The 27,599-nt window shown below is 31.6% G+C and overlaps 2 long non-coding RNA genes across 4 annotated transcripts; both read right to left on the minus strand.

The window, feature by feature from the left end:
* Positions 1-3,723: 3,723 nt before the first annotated feature.
* On the minus strand, positions 3,724-8,766 carry LOC146918302 (uncharacterized). 3 transcript variants are annotated; one of them, XR_015016146.1, is made up of 4 exons: positions 7,815-8,766; positions 6,779-7,701; positions 4,385-4,532; positions 3,724-4,072 (listed from the first exon to the last, which is right to left on the minus strand). It is a non-coding gene; the product is annotated as an uncharacterized LOC146918302 (long non-coding RNA). The 3 variants fall into 3 exon arrangements; XR_015016144.1 differs by having other exon boundaries at positions 3,724-4,075; XR_015016145.1 differs by having other exon boundaries at positions 3,724-4,078.
* Positions 8,767-12,507: 3,741 nt separating this feature from the next.
* LOC146918303 (uncharacterized) lies at positions 12,508-21,444 on the minus strand. Its single transcript, XR_015016147.1, has 3 exons — positions 21,204-21,444; positions 20,627-21,062; positions 12,508-13,014 (listed from the first exon to the last, which is right to left on the minus strand). It is a non-coding gene; the product is annotated as an uncharacterized LOC146918303 (long non-coding RNA).
* Between the last annotated feature and the right edge of the window lie 6,155 nt (positions 21,445-27,599).

Raw genomic sequence — 27,599 nt, forward strand, 5'->3', positions numbered from 1 at the left:
ATCAAATTATAGACAACCGAAGGGAAAAGGAAAACAAGTTCGTACAACTAGTGCAACAAACAGAGATCATATATACGTTAGCGCAATATAAAAAGTGGACAGACGGGGCTAGTGTATAATAATGAATTCATATTTAATATTGGACTAAAAACAAATACATAATTTTTCTAAGATGTAACACACAAAAGTAACAAAATTGAGGTATAACAATTTATCCAAACATAACGATGATATCAAATGAAAATAGTGCATAACATGCCACAAATTAAAATTTGGATATAAAAAACATATAAAAATGAAGATTCTCTAACAAAAACAACATACAACAATAGCCTTAAGAATCAATGTTGTCAATCTTTGGAGTTAAGGCTCCGATTACTTGTGGTATTTTTTGTTTTCATTTTCATCGATTAAATAAATATTACAAATTTTTTAAAATATGCATTATTTCTATCTCGTAATGTACCGATTTTCACTAGATTTATTTTATTATTTATTTAATTCTTTTATGTGTGTTAATATGTGCTCTTATGTGATTATTTGCCTCTCGTGTGTATTTTTGGTTGGGAATCGTAGAATTCGGTGTTAGAAGGGTATTTTAGTCATTTTAGACTCAAGGGTATTTTGGTCATTTCACGAGTAGGGGTAATTTTGTAATTTTGCCGAGGATTACTTTTAGTGCTTAGTGAGAGTGGGTATTTTATTAAGTTACTAGAGAGAGTGTAGTAATTATTTGGTTACCGTAGTTGACCGTTGTTATTACATTTTACCGTTAAGTGAGTAGTAACATTTTGGGTTAGAATAGAAATGGGTTAGACCCATTAAGGATTGTGAGTTGAGCCCAATTACGTAAAGCCTATTTAAACACTAGTGTTAGTAGAGGAATAGGTTTTTACCAATATTTTCACATTTGGGAAGAGATAGAGACAAGAAAAGAGAAAGGGTTTGAAGGAGGAGAGCTAGAGATCCAAGCTTTGGGAGCTAAAGTGAAGCCCTAGTTGATTTTGTGAAGAATTAAGGTAAGGGGTTTAGTCTTTACTCATAATCACTTAGTTGTAGTTTCTTCCCTAATTCTATGCATAAGTGCTTAATTGAGATAAGTGATTATTATGAATTTAATTGATGAAATTCGTGCTTATGTTTTGATGTAATGTTTGGGTATGTGAATTTGTTAATAATCAAGTTGTTGTTGATGAAATTACATGCTCAATATATGTTTATATGTATACTTTGTTGATTTTGCTTAAAATGGTATAAATTAGTGTTGTTGTGGTTGATTTGTGATGAATTCATGTTTGAATGAAGTTGTTGTTGAATTAGATATGTTGTTGTTGTTGTTGATTTATACCATGGGTATTCCATTTTGTGAAGTTGTTGTTTGAATTGGTGAAGTTTGTGCTAAGTTGTTCATGTGAAGGACCAAAATGAACTTTTGAAATATGAGGTTGTTGACTGAGTTTTTGATGTTGTTGGATGAATTGGAATTGGTAGAATTTCTGTTTTCATGTTGTGATTGTGTTAGTCGAGTCGTTTGGGAGAAAACGGGTTTTTCGTGTGAAATGTCGGTGTTTAAGCGTTTTTGCAAATAAGTGATTATGTGAGGTTTGGGAGAAATGATTTTCGGATGGTTGAAACTTGAATTTTTCTGTAGATTATGATAGAGCTAAGTGTCCGAGCGTATAGGCGAAAACGATATCGAAATCCGATTAACGGTTTGAATTTTATGCGCGAAATGGTGAAAACGGAAAAACGAAGAAAAAGCTGTGCTGTCAATTGAGCACGGCCGTGCCGTGCATGGCACGGACCGTGCTAACTTTCTGTTTTCTTGGCACGGCCGTGCCGTGCATGGCACGCCGTGCGTGCCGACGTAACTTCTGCTTCGCGTTTTTGTGCTTTTTCACCCATTTCGCTTTGAATTGGTCTTTGGTGTAAACATGAAAGTTTTAGATAATTTTGTTAGCTTTCCAATGGCTTCGGTTTGACTTGGAAATGATTTTTGGTTTTTGAGTTATGATGAAAATACTCCAAGGAGGTCTTAGAAAATTTTTATGAAAATCCGCATAACTATTTCTAAGTCGACCCAAACCTTATGGATTGATTCATAACTTCAAACTTATGTTCTATGAGTTCAATTAAGGTATTCTAGAGTATTCAACTTATGGTGTGAGGGTTCTAACTTGGTTTTGTTTTATAAATGTATGGTTTTATAAAATGCTACCAAGGGACAAACTTGGTGAATCTCATGATTCCGTTAGAATTAGCCGGTGAAACGCCAAAGTATTCTCTACTGCACTTATATGTGGCCTAGAGGTATACTTAGTTGAGGCATTGAAACTTGTTTACTTGGCTTTGACTCAATAGCTTAATTATTTCTAATGTTAGGATTTTTTTTGAGAGACAAACTTGTTGAAAATGGGCCTTTTGAGCCGATGGATTTATAAATCTTTCTTGGATGATTTTATATGATTAGTTGAGGATATGTGGATGATTGTTGAAGGTTGAATATGATATTTATCATGAAATGATGTGTTTTGCCATTTACTTGATTATGAAGTATATGGAATGTGGATGTATATTGTGAATGGATGTAGATGTATGTTGATGATAATGGATGATGACTCTTAGTTGAAATATGATTTGGTTGATTGTGTGGACGTGAATACTTGATAATGCAATTGTTGCTGAGTTGATTAATGTAAAAGGAGATGGACTTTTACATTGTTGTTGGTGATATAATTGTTGAGTTTTTGCATTATTGGGTCTTTACTTGTATGTCCATGCATCATAATCATATTGAGTCATATGTTGAAATGTAAAGGAGATGGACTTTACATAGGTGAATTGTAAAAGGAGATGGACTCTTACATATTATGTTTTTGTTGCATCATGGGTGACGACCTTGAGGAGATCCGGTACCACCTACATATATGTGTCGAGTATAGGCGCATTGCATATTGTCATGGTGTCTTATTGTGGTATGCGAATGTTGTTGTCGGTGATGACCATGTTTGATGAGTGCTAGTTGTGATGTTGAGTTTGTTGTATGAATATAATTATTGATGTTAACCATTCATGCAAACTATCTGGGATTTACTTGGATTATTTATATCAAATTGTGATTTGTTGATTATGATTAATGTAATGCTTACCCCCAAAGGGTTTTTGCCGCTTACCCGTTCGTATGGATGGGTAGACGTTGTGCAGATTAGTTGCTTGGTGAGTTTGCTTGGTGGATGTTTGGATGGCGGGAGCTTTCTCCGCCGTCGAGTCTTAGTCTAGGACAAGCTCGATTAGGCTAGTGTCGTGTGTCCGTTGTAGATTTGACTTTATTGTCCCCGTGTTTAGGACTTGGAGGATTTATATGTTGGTGTATTTTTGACTATGGTCCGTATTTGAGGAGTTATATGTTTTGTTCCGCCGAGACCGCCGAGATAATTTATATATATGCATGTTGAGCTTTGGATCCGTGTTAGACGTAGCGTCTATTTCTTGAATATTTGTTATATTCGCATGTTTTATCGCTTTAATAGAAATAGGGTGTTACACTATCAATGTTATAGATTGAATATTTCCGAAAAATGCCAAAACATTGTTTTTAGTGTTTCGTAAATGTATTATCTCTATTTAGATTTTATCTTGTTTATATGTCAATTAAAAGCCAAAGAAAATTCCATAACAAAATGTCATTCCACCAAACTCCACATACAAAGTAAAAATTCAAAATGAAAATAAAAAATATTATTATAAAGTACACATACCATTACATTGTAGATTTCTCAAATGAAGAAACAATGCCATTACATAAAAAGGAAAGAAGCACATTTACATGAAAATCATACATACGTAGTCTAGGCCGTAGGTATCCAAGACATACCCGAATAAGACACAAAATCACCTCCTAGTAACTCGTATCCAAGCATCAAATCCTTCATTACTTAAGCAATGACCAACGACGTTCTTAATAAGCGCTTTACTTGCCAATTAATAAGGTGGGTCAATGTTTGCTATGCTCAATCCCATGATTCCATCATTCTTCACCAATGTGTTCAAAAGCATTCCCTCTTGGTTATATCTACTTCTTACAACAAATACATTGCATATAACGAATCAAAACTTTTGTAGATTATATTGCCTAATGAAAAGCAAGTTCAAAAAAGAAAGGTTTCACACTCGAAAACTAAATTTAACTTGGTTTTGGATCCATTAGTTGTCATAAGATGAAGCTAATCTATAATAAGAACCCCTAGGAAAGGAAATCATAATTAGTAAGGGTTTCTAGCATATATTCCACCTAAGTAAATGCTCCTTTGTATGTTTGGTATATTGGTACATGAAAAGAAAATCGAGAAATCTGTGGAGGTAATAGGTTAGACTCGTATATTACCTTTGCATAACTTCTACACAAAGCGTCATTGAGTTCATGTTAAGTCACTCCATGTATTCATATCAACAAAATAACACTTTGAAGGGTTTCTAACACGTAACTATGTAACACAACATGCATGGAACAACATGTTGCTAAGCCATCATACCTGCATAATTAATATATAAAATTGGAATAGCCACAATTTGAACTGAGAAGGTGAAAATGTGAACATTAAAACTACCGCAAGAAGTTTCTAGTGTATATTAGTTCAAGTGGTTATTGGCAAATGTGCAAGAATTATACATGCTTAAGTGGTTATTGGCTTCTCGGCTCATATTTTACCAAAGCATCACAAGCCATGCAGATTCGCCGTAACACTAATTATATTGTCAATAATGCATTTCATAAGAATAATAAATGGGTAACTCACGAAGAATTCTCTATGTTTATTCTCCAAAATATGATAGCCTTTGAAAAATATCATCAAAGGGATCCTACCATAAGCCGGCTCCTTGATATCATTCCTTATATCATTGTCATCATCATCATCACCAACAAGAGTAACAAAACAAGTATCCGTAACATAAATATCATCGAAATTTAGGTTTACCAAAGTTTCACTTATATCAGGTTTAATTGGGTACACACAAGTTTCAAGAGTATTATTAGTAACATTTTCGAATTTGTTAACTAGTGGTACTAAATTGTTTTTGGCTCCATTTGTATAACATTATGAGAAAAATACATTGCTTGTGGTAGCATGTGAATAGAGTATTATAAGCTCCATACATATTTGCAAGATATAACTCTTGCATCTTCACAACCTTATCATAATGCATTTGTTCATATAAGACCATTTACATTGGTCTCGTTTAATGTTGCTTTAAACGTAAAATTGCAATTCAATGGTGTGATTAATGGCCGATGAAAATTGAGCCGGAGGATAGAGAGGATGAACGGTTTCAACACAATTGAAAGGGTAAGAATTGCCACTTGTCGGATTTTAATTGCTGAAAGGGGAACTTGTGGGACAGAGGGCGTGGAAAGAGGCAAAGAGCAACCTTTTTTGGTTAAAGCAAGGACAAGCTTGGCTTGTTGCAATTGGCTACTTATAAAAACAAAAATTAAATAAGAATAATAAATAAATAAAAAGTGGTGGGGAAGAGTGTTGAATGAAAAAACCATTGGAGAGGTAAAAATTGAATGAGTGTTGAATTAAAAGAGAGAAGATGATGTGGAGTGTTAAAAATTGAAAAAGTGGGTTCTCAAGGGTGTTCAATGTGTTCAACCACCGTAAATGGTCTAATATTCATAAAAACCCTAACACACACATTATTGATGAATTTGGTTAGATCCGAGATCACTTAGAGGTGTGTTTCTTGGAAAACTCAAACATTAAATTCCAATGCAAGACATGTAAAATCAAAGGTAAATATGTATCGCTTACAAAAGCGTTAATGTAGTGATAACTTGATGAAATTCAAGATGACAACAACCTCATCGGTAAGGCTACTTAGTATAACATCCAGATAGTGTTGAAGAATCTTCAATACTAAATTAAATTCTTTGCTTTTCCTTTCAATCCACATGAAGAAGACATTACATTTATCGCACTAGAAAATAGAGATTGCGAGCATGATTGCAAGGCCTTGATAGTGCGATAAATGCAATGGCCTTCTTTATGTGGATTGAGAGGAAAAGTAAGAATTTAATTTAGTATCAAATATTCATCACGTGAGATGAACCATATGTTAAGCAACTTTGTTTTTGTTGTTGTCATCCTTAATTTCACCGAGAGTTCTCACGATCTTAACGTTTTTGTAAGGGAAAAGAATCTACCTTTGATTCAACATGTCTTGAGTCGCAATTTGATGCCAATTTTTCCATGAAAATGTCTCGAAGTGATATCAAATGTCATTATATTCATTGATATTAATGTGTGTTAGAGCTTTTACAAATATTATTGAACAAGAACATTATGAACAAGCAAGAGTTATATCTTGCAAATATTTATAGGATCCTAATACTCCTACTACAAGAAACCATAAGAGGTTTATTTTGCTCCTAACGTTGTACTAATTGTGCTACAATAATTTGTTTTGCCATGAGTTAAATGAATTGGAATATATAAATAATAATGCTCTTGAAAATTGTGATGTTCCATGTCTAATTAAACCCGATATAACTAAAATAGAGGTTGATTAAATTTGAAATGATGATGATAAAAGGAGGGAGATCAATGAGCCAATTGATGATAGGAACTTATTTTTCATATTTTCCTAAGGTTATCATATATCAGTAGAATGAACTTAGAGAATTCTTCATAATGTACCCATTTATTGTTCAAACGAAATGCAATATTGACAATATAATATAATTATTGTTATGTTGAATCCGCATGAATAATGGTACCCGAGAAAAACCATTAACAAACATTGAATGTATCATGGTAGAATAATTTGCATGCCCATTTACTTCCTTTGATTCCAACTTCATGAGATGCATTATCCCTGAAATTGACAATTAAAATATGAGTTAATTGATAACATGTTGATGTAAAAATATTTTATAATTGTGATGATTTTGGATTCGATTTATTATATCATTCGTAATTGGAATTTTCCACTCTTGTATTATTGTGACCAAAATGATTAGATACATCATCTCTATTCCATCTCTTTGTTGTTGCATCATATGTCGTAGTTGCATCCACATTAATGTCTAATTAATTGTTGCAATAAACAATAAATTACACAGATGCAAACAAAGTACAAAACAATATAGTGACTACAAAGTTGTTGGACCTATATGTAACATATGACCACACCAATTTTGATTTAAATATATTCAACGATTCTACAACTCCTACACTAAGACCGAATTGTCCGCAACAATTGTATGGTGTAACTAGCCTTTTACAAATTTATTTTCTTAATAGAGAAATAATTCTCCCCGACAACTATGCAAGAAATTGCGACATGAAGCCACATACACACAACCATGCATTTTAACTTAATGTATACACATATACTGCCTTTTACTATATATGTAACAAGTAAGCTTAGCGATTTGTCAAATATATATATTCACATAATTGATTTGATTTTAAGTTCTCCTAAATAAATTGTTAAATTTAAACATTGGTGTTATCCAACACACATTTTTAAAAGTTGTTGAATACAAATATAATATGTATAAACAAAAGGTGTTATTCAAATTCTATTTGATTCTAACTCATATAGTGATCACTAAAGACAATTAAAATGTGATGACTTTGTTTTTTTTTTCTTTTTCGATCACAATGTGATGACTTTGTTGAGACAATCTTGTATGTCCTGCATAAATATCAAAGAAAAATATATAGTAAAACATGAGAAAGAGAGTTTTTATGAATTTATACTTAATAAATTAAACTTATAAAGTATAATCGTTATATTAGAGACTTAACCTGGTTTATATGACACTATTTTACAACCACTACATTCTTCATAGATGTTCTCTTTTGCACAAACAAACAAAAAGTTATAATGTTAGATATACACTATAAACTTCTTGCATAATTAATATAGTAAAATGTGATATATTAAACAAAATTAAATTTGAATTGAGAAGGTGAAGACTATAATATCATGAGTGCAAAGGCAAAATAAATATGTGGTGAGGTTGATAGTAACTAAGACATATAATGAGTGAGAGAAGGGTGGTCAGATAAAGAAGATTGCTATATCATAAGATCGATCTAAAGTGAAGATATGTGCAAAGATAAAAAAAATGGAATCACTTAAAATAAATAACAACAATAGATTAAATCTAAGAAAAACACACACACACACACACACAAAAAAAAATACATTGTTCTAACTAAAATTAACCATAGTAAGGATAAATTAAAATATGCATATAGGTATATAAAATAAAAATTAATTTAAATCAAGTTATTGATTCGGTATTCATGGTATACATTTGTTACTTCACCGATTTGTTTTGAAATATATGATTGTTTACAGAAGAGAATCTTCATCATCATCATCTTCGTATTCATCCAATGTTATAAAATGTAGACCAAATCTATTGGTCAAACTAATTGGATCATTTATTGAGAACATATTCAAGCTAATCAAGATGATCAAGATAATAGATCAAGAGTTACATTAGACAAATGTTGACATCATTAAAAATTGAAATTGGATTGAATCAACACAATTGAACTTGTTGGATGAATCAAATAAATAATCATGAATAAAAGAGGTAGTTAGATTTTACAAAAATCATTTATAAATTGAGATCCACATAAACTCAAGAAAGTAACAAAAAAAATCATATTATTAAGATATAAGCAAAAAACGAATATGGAGAACACAAGGAAAAGTAAAGAAACGGCGTTATAGAGAAGAAGATATGAAGGAGATACTAGGAGGCAAGGTCATTTATACAGGACAACTAACAAAAGAGGAGACGCGGGTTTAGGGTTAGAGCATGGGCCTGGGCCTATAGGTAAATTAGAAGCAATAGATACACAAGTGTAAACCACAAACCACCTTAATTATGTATAGGTACATACTAGCAATGATATTGTAATTCAACAAGTGGTCATCTTTTTTCAACAACTTACTTAAGAATTTTAATATGCAAAACAACTTACAAGATGTTTTAAGACAAATCAAAATAGAGGAACGATTTTACGTAAACATAATTATTGGAAATTAAAAATAATGAAAGGATATCATTTACATTAAAACTAGGGTTAAATATGTCTTTTGCCCTTTAAATATTTCAACTTTTTATTTTTGTCCCCCACCTTTTTTTAGAAGATGCTAAACTAGCCCACCAAGATTCGCATCGGGGAGAATCAAACTTGAGACCTTGAGGAGTAACACACTCTAAGGTCCCAAGCCAACGCAATCAAAGCCAACCCAAGTGAGTTATTTTTGTCCCCTTTTAATCATTTACATTAAAGAAATCATTACTTTTGGTCTCTTCTTTTAAGTCAAATTATCATAATCATTCAAAATTATGATTTTTTTTTCACAATCATATAAAAATTTCGAGTTTTTGTTTTAACAAAGGATGAAATAAATATTAATTTTAATGCTTTTGGCGCTTAAAAGTTCGTATTCAACTCAATTTTTTTGACAAACTATATATGATTTGTCCTCGTGAGCTTAGCTCGGTTGGTATGGACAATGCATAATATATGGAAGGTCCAGGGTTCAAACCCAGGCCACCACAAAAAAAAAAAAAAAAAAACTATATATGATTTTGGTACAATGAGGATGGTATTTGTCCACACATCATGAATCCAACATCTTTCTCTTAGGTTATTGGAATTTGATTTTGAAGGTATTACCAAAAACATAAAATTATTTTCAAGAGTTCCTACTTGTAAGCTCAACATTTCAACTCCATTTAAGAGAGTAGTTTTGACATTGAAATCAATCACTACCATATTTATAGAATTGTGAATATAAATAAAGGAATTAAACCATTTTATTTATTCATAATTTTGAAAAGAGAAATCTGTTAGTTATACATTTATGTTTTCTAATACCATGTAGAATCACTAAACAACTGAGGAGTTTTCATAGGAAGCATAATCCAACCATTATCCCAACCCATAAGTTTAAGGGTCAATATCTTGAATAACCCTTGTAATTTGGACGAGGTCTGAAAAATAACTTTTGTAAAAACAAAAAATATATATTACACCCGTGTAATTTTAAATTTTTCATATTTTACCCTCACCTTGTTGATAAGTATCAAATTCCTGATAAATTATGCAACACTTGTTAACTTGTGTTGCAATTAATCTACATAAAAAACCCCAACTGAATGTAATTACCTAATATTTATAGTTTTAGACCAGTTAGACTATTTTTACCTATTTCAGTTCATATTTTGTAGGTTTTTATATTGATGACCAAGAATTAATAAAGAACAAAGGATTCTTAGGTAGAACACATTCGCTAAACGAGCTAGAAGGAATGAGTTCCAAAGAGTTTTCAAGGGAGAGGAAAAAGCAGATTCTCTAGGCGAGCATCAATTCGCTTAGAGAGTCATGATGGTTTAGTGACATGATTATAAGAGCTTTCACTTCCCTCCATAAACATCAAAGGTTCTTTTGTAAAGAAGAACACAAAATATGAGAGAGAGTATCAATTCCATAAGCATAAAAGAGTTTTTTTTATAAGAGATATTTAGGTCAATAAAAGTTGATGTATTTGGTCCTATTTATAACGAGATAAATCACATTTTGTTGACCTAAATGTTTTTTTATACGTAGGACCGGAGGGAGTATTTCATTATATCGATTTTTTTCTATGTAAGGGACAAAGATATAAGCATTTATGAATTCTAGTTGCGAGACATCGGGATGGGATTACAATCACATACACTATCATATCACATGTCATCGGAAGTTAATTGATTCAATGGATTTCACATCATTTGCCAAACATGGAACATACGATGAAGGTCATGTGAAGGTATACCTGAGATGGGAGGAGTATATAATCGACTAGGGAAAGGCATTAGATGATGATTTAACGAAGATTAATCTAGACAATACAATCTCTCTGTTCTATTTTAATTACTTACATTGCACAAACCAAAACACATGTTTAAGAATCCCACTTTCCGTACTAAAAACAATTTTATTTTTTGAACTTCTTTGATATCGACGAGTTCTTATGGATACGATACTTTGAATACTTATTTTTTATTGCTCTAAAAGCAACTCATCAAATAACACCATTATTGGGGACTTGTGCTTAAGATATTGGAGCATTGCAAAAAAATTCTATTGTTTAGAGTATTTGTACATATTTATTTATAGGGTTAAATATGTTTTTAGTCCCTATAAATATGTCAATTTTTCGTTTTAGTCCCTCTAAAATATTCCTTCGACTTTTAGTCTCTATAAAATTTTCAATCACTACTTTTGGTCCCTATTTTTAATTTAATTTTTGTATTTTTTAATGAAATTATGAAGAAATGTGTAAAATATTCTAAAAAAAATTCCTAAAAAATTAGAATTTTTTAACAAAACACAAATTAAATATGAATTTTTAACCGTAAAAAATATAAAAATTCATATTAAATTCATGTTTTGTTAAAAATTCTGAAATTTTTTTTGGAGTGATTCTTATAATATTTTGAATTTTTCTGGAAAATTTTATTAAAAAATATGAATTCTACATGAGTTTACTTTATAAGAGGGACCAAAAGTAAAGATTGAAAATTTTATAGGGACTAAAAGTTGAAGGAAAACTTTAGAGGGACTAAAACGAAAAGTTGACATATTTATAGGGACCAAAAACATATTTAACCCATAAAGTGTTTGTATTTCTTACTAATCCTTCTTTTGCTAGCCAAAGACAAACCCTTCTTGTTACTTATTTCCTTTCCAAATTATGCATAAAAGATAGAGCCATGACTGATCATGGTTACAACAACTTCAATACTCAGTATGAGTATCAATTATATCAACATTACAATCAATTCCTCCTTAGGCCGAAAGACTATTAACCATTGACGATATTTTGAAACAATTTATACAACAGTCCATGATAAGCATGCAAAGAAACAATGAAAGAATAAACAAGTTGGCATGTATGATAGATCGTATGAGTTTACAACTAGCTTGTTATGCATCATAAATCATGCACATTCAAATCAACACTCATACCTTTCTTGACAAAAAAGATCGTCTTACAAGTAAAGATGAGGAAAATGGAGAGAGTGTTGAAGGGGATGCTGAGGAAGATGAAAATGAGGAAGAAATGAGAGTTGACAGATGTGGTACAATGGGACTAACAGAAGAAACGGAGATGCCATGCATAGTTGAAATAAAGACGTACAATAAACAAGCAACTCAGTCAAAATTGCATCTGAGGGCCAACATTGTTGATAAATAAGAAGAAGCCATTGCTCCTTAATATTGGGATTAACGTGTGTATATAAATGGTGGGTGACCCGATCGGTAGGCTCGATGCCATCTAGAAATTACTCTATAACTTGAGAGTATTTTAATTCAATTAGAAGGGTGCTCCTTTTTATAGAAGAGAATACAACTAATCAACTCTTTAAATTAAGGAGTGACATAATAGAAAAATAAACACCCATTTAAAGAAAATAACAATAACGATAATAAAATGAAATTATATATACTTCAACACACTTTCTTTCACTTGACACAACTCATTAAAATAACCATTCACAACATTGTTTATAGTACCCGTGTCATTTGTTACCCTTAATCCATCAACATCCTCAAGAGCATATATTTTAGGCTTAAATACACTTCCTATATTTTTGTGAAACTTACGATTTTGATCTCCTATAAAAAAATAACAACTTCCTATATTTAGCCCCTTTTGTAAAAGTGACCTTCTATCTTTTAAAAAATCTGTACTTTTGGTCTCTCTTTTTTTTTTTTTTTTTTTTTCTTTAATAAAAAAATAACACTTTTGACCCTCTATCTTTATTCACTTTTGTGTAGCTGATGCGGGGAAAGTTTTTGTATTAAGATCACCGTCCCTATACTAGTGTGTGTTCTCGTTGGCTGCTTCTAGTGTAGATCATCTTGGAACAACAAGTGAGTCAGGCACTTTCGTAGAGTTACAAAATGGGTAACTTCTTGCATTCCGTTCCTATAACGAGAACAAATAAGATTTTGAGGAAACATTTCAATTTCACGCTTCAGTTTGTCACAATGAGTCCTACTCTATTAACTGTGCTCAGGCTCGCCAAACCCGGGCAGTTCTAACTAACGAGACTCGTAATATTGGATAGGACCAACAACAATCACACAAACAATATCAGAAACAGACAAAACAATCATAATGGAACATACCACACAATTAGGATGGAATAGACCAACCAATTCGAATACAAAACTCTCACAAGGATCAACAAGGACAAAAACTCATGTTTTACGAAAGACCCATAAAACCCTAGGAAAAGAAAACCTAATTCCCCAGAACAAAGAACCTAAGCAAAACCATATGATTGTCTTGCTTAATTTTTAGAATTCAAATCAAATACAGTGACCATCTTACTTGATTTTCCAAATCGGAGATATCCTAAACACCCAACCCTAGTTATTTTTTTTTTTAGAGCAGCACCCAATCCTAAATGGCACGTCACAATATGAATTTGAAAAATTTGCCAATAATTTCCATCATCAAATAGAATCAAATAATTCATATATTTGAAAAATAAAGAACTATAGATTGAGTCAATGTTGGAACACTAGTTAAAGTCTAGTGAGAAAATTGGAAAGAAAGAAAACACTATGAGAAACTAGTGTGTGGGTATGTGACTTAAAAATGTCCCACATTGGAGAGTCACCCCAACTAGTAAGTGTTTATATAAGGGTGGGGTGACCTCCAAGGGTGTGCCCTTGGGGTACCCATTTTTGTGAACGGGTGAACGCTTACAAAAATGTATATATCACGCGCGACGCCGCCGTCCGACCGGCCGGGTCGGGCTTGGGTCGTGGGTTAGAAAAATTGATATATATTTTTTGTCACTTGAAAATGTTAAATTCATTAATTAATTTGTTACGCGTAACAAATTGATGTGTTACATTCCGACCCGATCCAAACCCGTATCCGAAGCTTCCGGATATTTCCAATTAAGAAAACGCGTTTGCTTGAGGATTAAGCAAACTTAATCCCCAAGTCACGCGTAAAACGAGTTTGCTTAAGGATTAAGCAAACTTAATCCCCAAGTAACTCGCCTATAAAAGGAGAGCTCGCCCCACTCATTCTACACACCGAAAATTCACAGCCGATGCTTCCCGTGTTTTTTCCTCTCTTCTCCCTCCGACTTGTTTTTAACAAGTTTCTTCGCTTCTACTCCTTTCGTCCCTTCGGTATTAAGAGTGTTCTTAAGACCATAGTCCCTTGGTCTTAAGTTCATAGTCCCTTCGATAATATATGATTCTTCGGAATATGGAGTACTATTAAGATCATATTAAAGAATGATCTTAACAAGATATATATTATTTTAATAATTTTAAGGAGAAATGGTGGTATCACCATATTTGAGTGGTCGTAGTGCCATATTCATGTTTTGGAGAAGTTAGAATGGTGGTAACACCATATTTGAGTGGTCTCAGCACCATAATAGAATGGTAATAATACCATGATAGTCTACCTTGCACAACTTTGGGTAGTGCCACGAAACGTCTTAAAGAGAGCGACCTGTTCGTGACTCAACCTAGTAACAACTTCGTAGATGATAGAATTTGGAAATTCAAATTTAACAGTTTGGAAATCCAAAAAACAACAATTTTAAGACGTTTCTATATGCTATGTCTACCGAAGAAGTTACATATTGAGGTTAAGTTGTCCCTAAATACATTAAGGATAAATCAAGCTATAGATTTACATCTTTCGAATGAAACGATGAAGTGATTGTTGTCTCAATCAACAACACTAAAAATTTATTTGATGAAAACAATAATTTGTTACAAAACAAATTATTAGTTACTAAAAATATATTTGATGAAAACAATAATTTGTTACAAAACAAATTATTTGTTACAAAACCAAACAAGTTTAGTTTGTTACAAAACATAAAAAATTGTTTGGAGCGGAAAATAAAATAATGCAAGGCTGTTATTTTGTTATGGTGAATTTTAAAAGTGTTTTGTTTTTTTTTAAAACATTGATATCACGTACCGGTTTTCAAATCTTTAACAAGAATTGATAAACATATGCATCGATCGCTTTACATAATCCAAACTTGTAAATATGCAATAAGGAAAATAAATGGAATTGTGAAATTCTATTTATGTTTAAGAAAGAATCTCGAATTTCAGATTTCTATTGAATAAGACCGAGTTGACTCGGTACTTAAAGAGAGACTTGTGTACCATGCACTCTTGTGGAAAAAGATTGCACTTTGATGGTATGTTAAAAAATTCAATTCTCCTTCTATGTTATTAGTTGTGTGATTTTAATATTTGACATATCAAAATTGATCACGAACAAGTGTTTAATTTTAAACTTGAGTAACTTGGACTTAATTCCAAAGTTATATAATTAAACAATTTTATTTATTGCAGTCAAGATATATGAATCAAAAATTCATATAAATTAGAATTTAGAGGATATGAATCTCTAAACATAATGATATGTGTTAATTTAATGACACATAAATTAGAAATGATAAAATGATATTTTTATCATATTTATTGATGACTGTAAACTTTGGAAAAATAAAATTGATATGCTTGAATGTTCAATTTTTTATAACGAAAATTGAAATTTATAGAGTACCCAAGTCTAAGAACAAAAATTCTAATTAAGAAATTTTTGAAGAAAAGACAATCCAACTTGTCTTATTTTTCGAACTTGGGATTGTCCGGACTATATTAAGATCCTGGACCCCAAGAGAGTTGAACTCACTAGTAGAGCCTATGAATATGTATTCATCGGGTATGCGATAAATAACGAAACATATAGGTTTTATGACCTAAATGTTAAAGTGATCATAGAATTTAAAAGATGTCGAATTCTATGTAAATATTTACCCCTTTAACTAAAGAATAGTGGGGGCACTAGTGGGGGCTCTAATGGGAGCACGACATTAGTGGGGGCAAATTAAATTCCCCTTTAAAAATTAAGAACTAGTGGGGGCACTATATCTAATCACATTCATGTAATTAGAAATAGTTATGAAAACATCATACAAGATGTTATAGAACCTCAAGGAGGTAAGAAAGCTAAAATTGCTAAAGAGTATGAACTTGGTTTATACATTGGAAGAATATTCATTAAGCCTTAAAGAAGTTATATCCTCATTGGATGCTGAATTATGGCAAAAGCAATAAACGATGAAATGAATTTTCTAGAGTCTAACAAAACATGAAACTTGGTTGACTTGTCTCATAGTTGCAAAACCAATCGGTTGTACTTGGATTTTTGAAAAAGAACTAAAACTCGATGGTACGGTTGATGAATACAAGGCTTTCCTTGTAGTCAAAGGTTTTAGACAAAGAGAAAAATATAGACTTCTTCGACATTCATTCACCAGCCACGAAAATCATATCCATGAGAGTACTAGTCCCTTTAGCCGCCGTTTATAACTCGAAAGTACTCCAAATGGATGTGAAAGTTGCCTTTTTATGGTGAACTAGAAGAACAAGTCTATATGGAACAACTGAAAAAGTTTGCAATTTATGGACAAGAAAACAAGGTCTCGTAAGTTAGATAATTATTTGAATGGTCTAAAATAAACTCCCGAGGAATGGCATGAAAAATTTGACATTCTAATATTATCGAATGAGTATAAAGTGAATGAAAGTGACAAATAATATTTGCACGATCATATGTCTCTATGAAGACAACTTGCTCATATTTGATTTAAAGATTCATGTTATGAATTATGTGAAATCATTGTTTATCAACAACATTGATAAGAAAGACCTAAACAAAAATTGAAGTAATTCTTGGTTTCAAGATTACTAGATCGAAAAGATAACTTTTTTGATAATTCTCACAAAGTTGAGAAGATCTTAAAGAAATGTACTTATTTCACCGTAAACTTGCAATCACATATTATGATCCAAGTGTAAGAACACTTGAGATGGAATTAGAAAAACATAATATACGAGCATCATTGGCAGCACTTAGGTATGCCACCGAATGTATTAGATCCGACATTGTCGATGTCGTAAAACTCTTGTGCAAGTTTACTAGTAGACGGATGAGAAGCATTGCCATGCTATAGAAAGAGTCATGAGGTGCCTTAAGAAGACTATGACTCTAAGATTACTTCATTAGGAGTAACATATTGTACTTAAATGGTACAAGATATAAAATAGAACATCTTTCAGTATGAATATTTAGCGAATAGTGTTTGCACATTGAGCATCACTAGAGGAGTTGTTTGTTAAAACAAATGATATTGACTCACCACTATGGAATGAATCTGAGATGAGAACACTAGATAAAACTAGTGAAGAAGCAAGTTGGCTAAGATCCTTGCTAGCCGAGATCCCTCTATGGGAAAAACCGTTACCCGCCGTGTTAATTCATTGTGATAGTACCGTGGCTATTGCAAAGATTAAGAATCGTTATTACAATGGTAAGAGACGACAGATAAGGCGAAAACATAACACGATTAGAGAGTGTATCTCTAAATGGAGCGGTTAGAGTTGATTTTGTACGTACGAATGAAAACTTAGCCGATCCTTTGACGAAAGGACTTAATAGAGAGAAAGTCCAAGAAACATCCAGTAGGATGGGACTAATGCCTATAGCCCACAAGTGATGGTAACCCGACCTACATGACCGGAGATCCCAAGAAATAGGTTCAATGGGTAAAAACAAGTCATGAAGTGGTAGAACATGCTATGAGAGAAAGAATTTAGAAAGCATGATCCCGCGAAAGAAGGATGAGGTAATAGTAACTCTTAATGAGATCTATACTCTATGTTGAGTGGGGTACACAACTACAGCGGTACCCTTGATAGACTCACATATACGAATGTGGAACTTAGGCCGGTCCTATGGAATTTCGAGGCAGAATTCCTAGAGCATTCGTTAAAACCGGGATACACGTGCAGGGCCTTAAAACGCACCGGCTTTTAGAATACACCTATGAAAAGGTTTGTGTGTGGATTCTATGTCCGAGATAGAGTTCAATGCCGTAAGCAACCCTTGTTAAATCGTAATACCTTCCACTATGCTAAGGTTCAAGTTGTTGGCGACACCTTTGTATATTAGCAAATCTTATGGAAACGTTTTACATTATTTCTCGAAACCATTTTGAAGTCAAGTGGGGGATTGTTGGAACACTAGTTAAAGTCTAGTGAGAAAATTGGAAAGAAAGAAAACACTATGAGAAACTAGTGTGTGGGTATGTGACTTAAAAATGTCCCACATTGGAGAGTCACCCCAACTAGTAAGTGTTTATATAAGGGTGGGGTGACCTCCAAGGGTGTGCCCTTGGGGTACCCATTTTTTTGAACGGGTGAACGCTTACAAAAATGTATATATCACACGCGCGAAGACGACGCCGCCGTCCGTCCGACCGGCCGGGTCGGGCTTTGGCTTGGGTCGTGGGTTAGAAAAATTGATATATATTTTTTGTCACTTGAAAATGTTAAATTAATTAATTAATTTTTCATTATACGAAAGCGTTACGCGTAACAAATTGATGTGTTACATTCCGACCCGATCCAAACCCGTATCCGAAGCTTCCGGATATTTCCAATTAAGAAAACGCGTTTGCTTGAGGATTAAGCAAACTTAATCCCCAAGTCACGCGTAAAACGCGTTTGCTTAAGGATTAAGCAAACTTAATCCCCAAGTAACTCTGCCTATAAAAGGAGAGCTCGCCCCACTCATTCTACACACCGAAAATTCACAGCCGATGCTTCCCGTGTTTTTTCCTCTCTTCTCCCTCCGACTTGTTTTTAACAAGTTTCTTCGCTTCTACTCCTTCGTCCCTTCGGTATTAAGAGTGTTCTTAAGACCATAGTCCCTTGGTCTTAAGTTCATAGTCCATTCGATAATATATGATTCTTCGGAATATGGAGTACTATTAAGATCATATTAAAGAATGATCTTAACAAGATATATATTATTTTAATAATTTTAAGGAGAAATGGTGGTATCACCATATTTGAGTGGTCGTAGTGCCATATTCATGTTTTGGAGAAGTTAGAATGGTGGTAACACCATATTTGAGTGGTCTCAAGACCATAATAGAATGGTAATAATACCATATTAATTTGAACGGTTTCGAATAGAGCGGTTACGTACCGTATCGAGTGGCTTCGATCAAACGATTGAGCCATATTTTGAGGGTGTAATTCTCGAACGATTTATCTACAAAGGTGAAGTTAATCGAACAAGCTTGTAGCCGGGCTTGTTTTATCCTGGAGGCGGCGTGGTTGATAGTCTACCTTGCACAACTTTGGGTAGTGCCACAAAACGTCTTAAAGAGAGCGACTCCGGTCGTGACACAACCTAGTAACAACTTCGGTAGATGATAAAATTTGGAAATTCAAATTTAACAGTTTGGAAATCCAAAAAACAACAATCAAAGAGACAAAATTCGTAGGATGACGTTACCTAAGCAAAATCGAAATCGAGGATTGTTATTATTTTATTTTTTGGAATGTTGTTTTTTTGCCGATCAATTTCATGACATGCTTATTTTGGTTAGAATCGAATATTTTTTCGTTTTTTGAAATTTTTTTTAAGGGGATTTTTTTGAAAAGTATTATTGTCTTACAACTTTTATGTTTTGTAAATATATTAAAAAAAATCTAAATTACGTATTTAATGAGTTAAATATTTTTAAGAACTTTTCACATAAAAATTAATTTTATCTTTTTTTTTATAAAAACAAAATGATATTCATTCATTCAATTAATAAAATACATCGTATACAATAACATGATCAACATCGTTAAAAACGTAAAAGGGTGAATCTCGCGAACAAACTTAAATCATCTAAGTTAATAACATACAACAACAAAATACCTATAAATAATATGATAAAATTTAAATCACGTAACACTCATGTTTCCGGATCCGTAACGTTGACGTTCAAATCATTAATTAAATATGTGGTTGATCGAAGTTGATCTTTCAATATAAACCAAACAAACACCCGAACAAGACGCGAAATAAAACAATGTTGTACAGACAACGAATAACACAACGCCACACTCAAGTGACGAAATCACAAAAAAACATAAAAGAAAAAACTTGATATATGTTGAAATCACTTGTTTAGATCGAAATAAAGGGGAAAAAGATGCAGATGGGTGATTTTAGGCTAAAAAATAACCTAAAACCACCCCTCCTCGAAGAGTGAATGAGAAAGAGAGCTTAAAGATAAGTTGAACTTTCTCTCACTAAAAAACAAGGGCCGACTATACACGTCTTTAAGTTTATCTTATGGGTAATGTTAACCTAAGTGACCCCGTGACACTAGTTAAGGAAACCAAAAAAAGAAAGTTTTAAATTAATAGAAATACTTTTTATACTTTTAACGAGTTGACCGCACAAGTTCCAACGTGATGTTACTATATTTGTTTCCTTAACCAAGACACTGGGGGCACCGATTAACATTACCCTTATCTTATTTCAACGAATATTTTTAAATATACTAAATGTAGATGTAGAATAAATAACTAATCTCCATTATTTGGTTTTTTCTAAAAAACAAAATTATAATGTAAAGACATTATATAATAAGAAAGACATTGCAACTATATTGACACCTCGATCTCACCATCAATCATCTGCCTTAATAAGTGAGTACAACTTTGGGGCAGGGACAATACCCTAGGAATAACTGTGGGATGCAACCGCCTCATTAGAAGTCTTGCCTAAAAGTTGTATAAAATCATGTCTAGAAAAACGAGTGCCATAACAAACAAAAACGTTAACAGAAACAATAATCATTAATTGAATTTATTTCTTAAAGTTTCTTGTTATAATTATGAAGTAATTTTTTTTTTTTTATAATAGCTTGGATAAGTAAAAAGATAATAATACTTACATACTATACTAATACACTTTAGAGCTTTTCATAAAATTATAGGCTTAATTAGAGGTAAATAATTAGTTTCAAACTTGATCATTGTTCTTCACATTAAACCGACAAAAACCATCAATACACTTTCCATCATAAGGACAATCTGCGTCAGTAATGCATGTGGCGGTATCTGTATTGTCAAATAAGAAAAATAAATGTTACTAAGATGATAAAATAATGTGTATAACACAATTAGAAATTTTTTCTCCATCCACTAAATAAAAATTAAGTTATAAAGTTTGGAAATAATATAAAAAATGATATAGTATACTTGTTTCAACAAGAAATAGAGAAAGGACGATGATCAAAGAATAAATAAATATGAAAATTTGAGCCATATTGTTCCTTATTGCATGTAATAAACAATTTATTTTCATCACTTTATACGTAAAAATGTCATGCTTTGTCAACCACCATTTAATAGTTTTAGAACTTAGGAAGTGCAAAGAGTTCATTGAAAAATTGTGATTGATGTTAAATATCTCAAATCAATATGTCGCATGCATCCCTTTAGTTTATTCAATGATCACTTAACCTTGCTAAATATCTCACGCAAAGCTCATTTTTTTTTGCCTCATTAAACTTCAATGTATTTTTTTTTAATATTTTGAGACTTTCAAAATATTCAAGGGACAAATCCCAAATGAGAAACGGAAGTAATCATCACTGATTAAAAAATTAATATTTAGTATTTTTAGAATAATGAATTGAAGAGGTGCAAACATTTTTTTTAATAAATTAAAGGTACCATTGGTTTTGTTCCTTAGACAATATTTCATATCAAAGTTAATTGATATTAAACATAGACATAGTAGGTAACCAAAAAAAACATAGACATAGTATGAGTTGAGCAAATATTTTTTTTTTTTGACCAAGAGCAAATATTTCTTTATCATGCACAAATAAATAAGAGAATTAATTAATTATTTACAGGATGAAGTATTGTCATTGTATTAATATAAAAAATTGGGCTTCGATTTAAAAAATTTGTTTATTTAGGCCATTTTATGTGTACAACTTTTTTTTTTTTTTGGAATTTAAGTCATAGATATATAAATATTTTAATTTAGTTATTTTTTTTGGAAAGAATTTAATTTATTTATTGAAGTGTACTCAAGCCCCACTTATTGATAATAGGTTTAGACTAAGTCTATAACATTATATATAATGTTATTATGTTTTTTCAAAGGCTTGACTAGAATTACCCTCAATTATTAGGCTACAAAATTAATTTAACTTTGCACTTTTCAAATTTAAATTTAACACTTCTACATTTAATAAGATTGATGTGATACCACATATTTTATATATATATATATATATATATATATATATATATATATATATATGTCTCCCTCGAAATACTTTCTTGATTTAATATTCACTCAACAACTAATTATTTTATGTGTGAAAGTTTGAGAAAATTGTAGCATCTTTCTTTTAATTAAATTATAGTCACTTAGAGTTTTTTTTTTTTTTTTGTGGTGGTCGAGGTTTGAACCCCAAACCTTGTATATGTAATGCATTATCCATACCAACTGAGTTAAACTCACGAGGACAATCACTTAGAGTTATTGATTATATACATATTGTCTCCTATTATTTGTAGGAAGTAGTGAAAAATTAATATTGTGAAAGTACACGATTAAGCTTATGTTGTCCCTCTGTTAAAAAATAAACATACAATTGTTCCTCTATAAAGTTAGATTAAATATTAAAGTCATTTTTTTGTGTGGAATAATATTAAAGTCTTTTTGAGAGGATAGACTCTATAAATTTAAATTAAATTTTTAGTCTTTTTGAGAGGATAGAATAAGTAAAATCACCAAAACAATCACTCACATTTCACACTGCAAAAGAGCAATACAAAATGATCATTTGAGTATTTGACCAAAATGTCCATATAAACTTAAAACGACAAAAATATTGATAGAGAAAAAAATAGAGAAGGGCATCTACTAATCATCATCCATTTCTACAAAAATATTGATAGACAGCAAGTCTCCTTCCATCAAATGCTCTTTTTTGTTTTACATTGACTCCATTTGATTTTAAAATATTTGATATCTTAAAATTGAGAAAACAAGCCTAGTATTTAGATTAAAGAATAAAGTTCTTATAAAAAATCAAATTCAAGAACACAAATGACAAAAGAATATCCTCCCTTCATTCCCAAAAGAGCAGTAAAAATAGAGCCTTTGACTAAAAAATTCACATATAATTAAAAAGATAAAAAGATTGAAAATAAAAATAGAGGACACCTATAAATCATCATTAGTTTCTACGGTATGGATGCTTGAAAAACCACATATGTTCTACTATCAAATTTAGTTTTCCTTTGACTCCCTATGATTTTGGAAGATGTTAAACCCTTAAATCTTAGAAAAAGATATCAATAATTAAGATAAAAGTAAATAAAAGTTGAAATACAAAATCATAGATTTTATGTCGCAAAGGTGTTATCAATGCAGACTCCCCACCTTTGTGTTACTGGATGTGGAAACTTGGAAACATCAACTCATTTATTTTAAATTGCAATTTTTTTTGGGTTGCTATGGTATTTGGTGACAAATTGGCTTGGTTTCGATTGGTTTCTCCAAACACCATTGAAGATCAGTTATTAGAGTTGGAATACCTCGTAGGTGCTTCTAAATCTCGAAGTTCTATTATGATGATCATTTGGTTTGCGTGCATGTGGGTTATATATGGAAATAAAGGAATGACATGATTTTTAATAACGAAGCTTGCTCAACATTTCAACTGATGGATCATGTTAAGCTTCTCTCATTTCGGTGGCTGAAAGCGAAAAAGGCAACTTAGCTTTTGCCTATCATAATTGGTGGCTTGATTCTCTTATGTGTTTAGACTTTGGTTAATATCTGTTTTTTTTTCCTGTTTTGTTTATTTTATTTAATGTTAGTGCTTCTGTGATTATTTGTAACTTTCCCTCACTGTACCCCGACACGCCTTGTGTCGGGTAGAATGTGTTTGGCAGTAATATATTCCATTTTGGAGTTTAAAAAAAAGTTGAGATTTGAAAATAGTAAAAATATAAAAATTCTGAAAAATGTCACCACACTGTTTTCAATGTTTCCAAAATACACTATCTCTATTTAGATTCCATCTTCTCTCTATTACTACTAAATAGAAAAAGGTTTTTTGATAAAAATAGAAAAAGGTTATAACCAAACTTCATTCTTACTATCCACATACAAAGTAAAAATTGAAAAAATATTTTTAGAAAGTAAACAAACTCTTATATCCATTCTTCATATTTTTCTGAACTTCCAAGCATATATAGAGTCTAAATGGCACCATATTACAGTGACCATCTGTGATAAGAAGACCATAGAGAACCTCAACATAGATAATGAATAAGTAAGGGGATAGGGGATCACCATTTCTAATGCCTCTATTAGGAATGAAAGTATCAGTAGGATTTCCATTAATCATGACATAAAAAGAGACACTTTTAACACAATACATAATAATATACTCCCTCCGGTCACTATTATAAACAAAAGTTGACTTTTTAGGTTCATTCAATAAATAATGTATGTGATCTATATATAGACCACATACATCATTTATTAAATGAACCTAAAAAGTCAACTTTTGTTTATAATAGTGACCGGAGGGAGTAAATAAGATGGGTCTTGCTAATCGGTGCCCTCGTGGCAATGCTTAAGAAATCTACAAATAGAAATTTTGTCTTAAAAATATAAGATGTTACTTTTGATCAAGTAATGATTACTCAACTTTTTTATAAAAATTTACTTATTTTGGATGCTTAACAAATGTCCTTTAGGCACTAGTTAGCATTCTCCAAACAAGATTAATAGGGAACCCCATAGTGATAAGAGTGGATTCTGAAAAATCCCACTCAATCCTGTCATAGGCGGCTATATCAAGCTTAATGCCAACTAACCCTTTTATTTATTTTTTTAACTTTGTTAATATAGTGAAAAGCTTCGTATAGCAACAAAGTATTATCAATAAGCACTTTGTTGATCCTTAATAATCACAGGAAAGATACTCTTAACTTTGTTGGCAATAATCTTAGTAATAATTTTTATAATAACATTATAAAGGCTAATAGGTCTAAAGTCAGCAGGATTGGAGGTTTTTTTTTTCTTTTTTCTATCTTAACTATAAGACTAATGTAGGTATGGTTAGGTTAACACTATCAATACAACAATTATGATTATGAAAATCAAGAATAAAATTAACAATATCAGGGCATTTAATTTCCCAAAAACTTTAATAGAAAAGAGTAGTGAACCCATCAACCCATGAGCAACATTGCTCTTGAGCTGGGCCATAACTTCCTCCAGGTTTGGAAAAATCATCTTTAAGGTAATTAAACATATCCTCAGTGATCTTTTCTTTGACAACATCTATCACATCATGTTTCAGTTTCAATAAAAGATTAGATGTCCCTCTCTTGTAAAAAATTAAAAAAGGATTAGAAGTCTCAAAGATAGAATGATAACAATCATTATCTTGCATCTAAAAATGCTTAAACCTCGTTATCCTTCTTTTCCTATTTGGATGGATTACACTCAAAAATGCCAAAACACTAACATGGTAGGACTATGGTCAAACCTAAATCTAGTGAGATGATGATTAGCAATTTAGCATGTCTAGAAAAACTAGGAGTCCAGTTGGAGTTGGCACAATATATGTCTAATCTTTCTTAAATATGAAATTTGACAGCTTGCCTATTAGTCCAAGTAAATATGTTTCAAAAGAAGCCCAAATAAGTATGGTCAAAATGCTTTAAAGTTTGGTTGTAATACTAGGCAATATTTGAATCCACCTACGAAGCACGGATACGTACACGAACACCGGACACGACACGGACACCGACACAGCTAATAATTTAAAAAAATTACATAATTCAATGTAATTACAAGTGTCGGTGTTGAACACGACTCATGTTCGACACCGAAACACGCCTAATCCGAGGAATATCCGTGTTTCTATATTACCACCCAATTCTTATATCGTGCACATAACACTTTAATCTTAATTATATTACCTTTATTAGGATAATCACAAACATCCACATCCTCCTCTTTACCTATATGTTCACCCAATTGTCTACTCGTGTTGGTGGATTTACAATGTAGGGGTAGCCCCCATATTTGGACCCAAAGGGGTGCATGTGTAAAACCAAGGTTATCGGCTAAGACATTTCTATCTCTTGCATGAACAAGGAATCAAGAATTACGCGCAATCTATGTGTTACCTCTCATAATCTTTTTGAGATCAGCCTCTTTTTCTAGCAAGATTTGGTACCTTTCTCCCCCAATCTCTGATATCTTGAATCCTACAAGGTGGCCCCATATGCTAGTGAGGGAATTCTGTACAATTGCAATAGGGAAGGTTTTTCGACTAAATATTTTCCAATGAGATTGTTCTAACATTGATGAATACTTTCTTGAATATGTTTTTATCATTGAAATAAACACGTACGACATTAATTTTGTTATTTTGAAAAATACTTACAAGTGTTCAAAATTCAATCACATTGACTTTCTTATACATGGACATCAAAAATTGTTTCAGAAGATATAACAAAATAAAATCCGCAATGGGGAAGCACAAATATTTAATTGATTTTTGCACAATTTTTTTTTATTTATAAAAATGCTACGTTAATTTTCAAAATTTCTTTTTACAGGAGAGAATTGTACGAAAGCGAAGAATGTTTTTTTACTGCCAATGTTATTCACTCCACCTCTTGTGTATTTTGCCAAACAAAATTGAAAATTGATTCACTTTAAATATAAAAAGGACATATATCATTTCTTCGTGTGGCCATCCGTTCATGATATATAGCAATGATGTAGAGAAATACTCTCTATTATTACTATTATAAGCAAAATATCAAAATTTTAAGTTCATTCAATAATTGATGTATTTTGTTCCATGTAATAATATACTCACCTTCCAAAATTTCGTTCTTCAATTTAGTAGATATGTTTATAACGTCATAAAATACTCTACCTCAAAGTTATGGAGTTTGTAAATGAGAAACGAATAAATTATGAAATTTTTTAGATTAAGATTATTATGATGTTTATGAATTGAGTTTTTTACACTTTAAAAATTGATAATTTATCTGTCATTTGTCAGAAAATTCTTAATTTATGTTGGAGACCCTATTTTAACATCGTAGATAGGTTTGCAAAAAGATCATGAAAAAAGTGAATCTCTAGATCACTTTTCTATACTTTATATCTATAGGAATAAGTGGTTTATTACAGTCCAACAAATATTACTAGATAAAATAAAAAATTGAGGATAAATATATTTTGTGAGAAATTTTTTTAGGCTAACTTTATTTGCCACACCATAAAAAAAAAGGGAAATGTTAACTTGTGCCCTTAGGGCATAAGTTAAGAAGCCAAATATAGTAATTTTTTTATTGTAAATTGTGCATTCAATGTCTTAAAAGTTTCAAAAGTTATATTTTCAATATACAATTCATTTTTAATTTACATTTTAAGTTTCCTAACATGCGCCCTAAGCGCACAAGATAACACGACCCAAAAAACATAACGTGCCAGCAGCCACGTGGTCTTGCCACATAAACATCTTTGTGTGGCTGAGCATATGGGGGACAAAAATAGGAAAAATCTCAAATTTTAAAGGTAGAATA

This window comes from Medicago sativa, chromosome 6 (genome assembly GCF_051527215.1).
Source record: "Medicago sativa cultivar Bolivia chromosome 6, Bolivia_mono, whole genome shotgun sequence".
NCBI classification, from domain to species: Eukaryota; Viridiplantae; Streptophyta; class Magnoliopsida; order Fabales; family Fabaceae; genus Medicago; species Medicago sativa.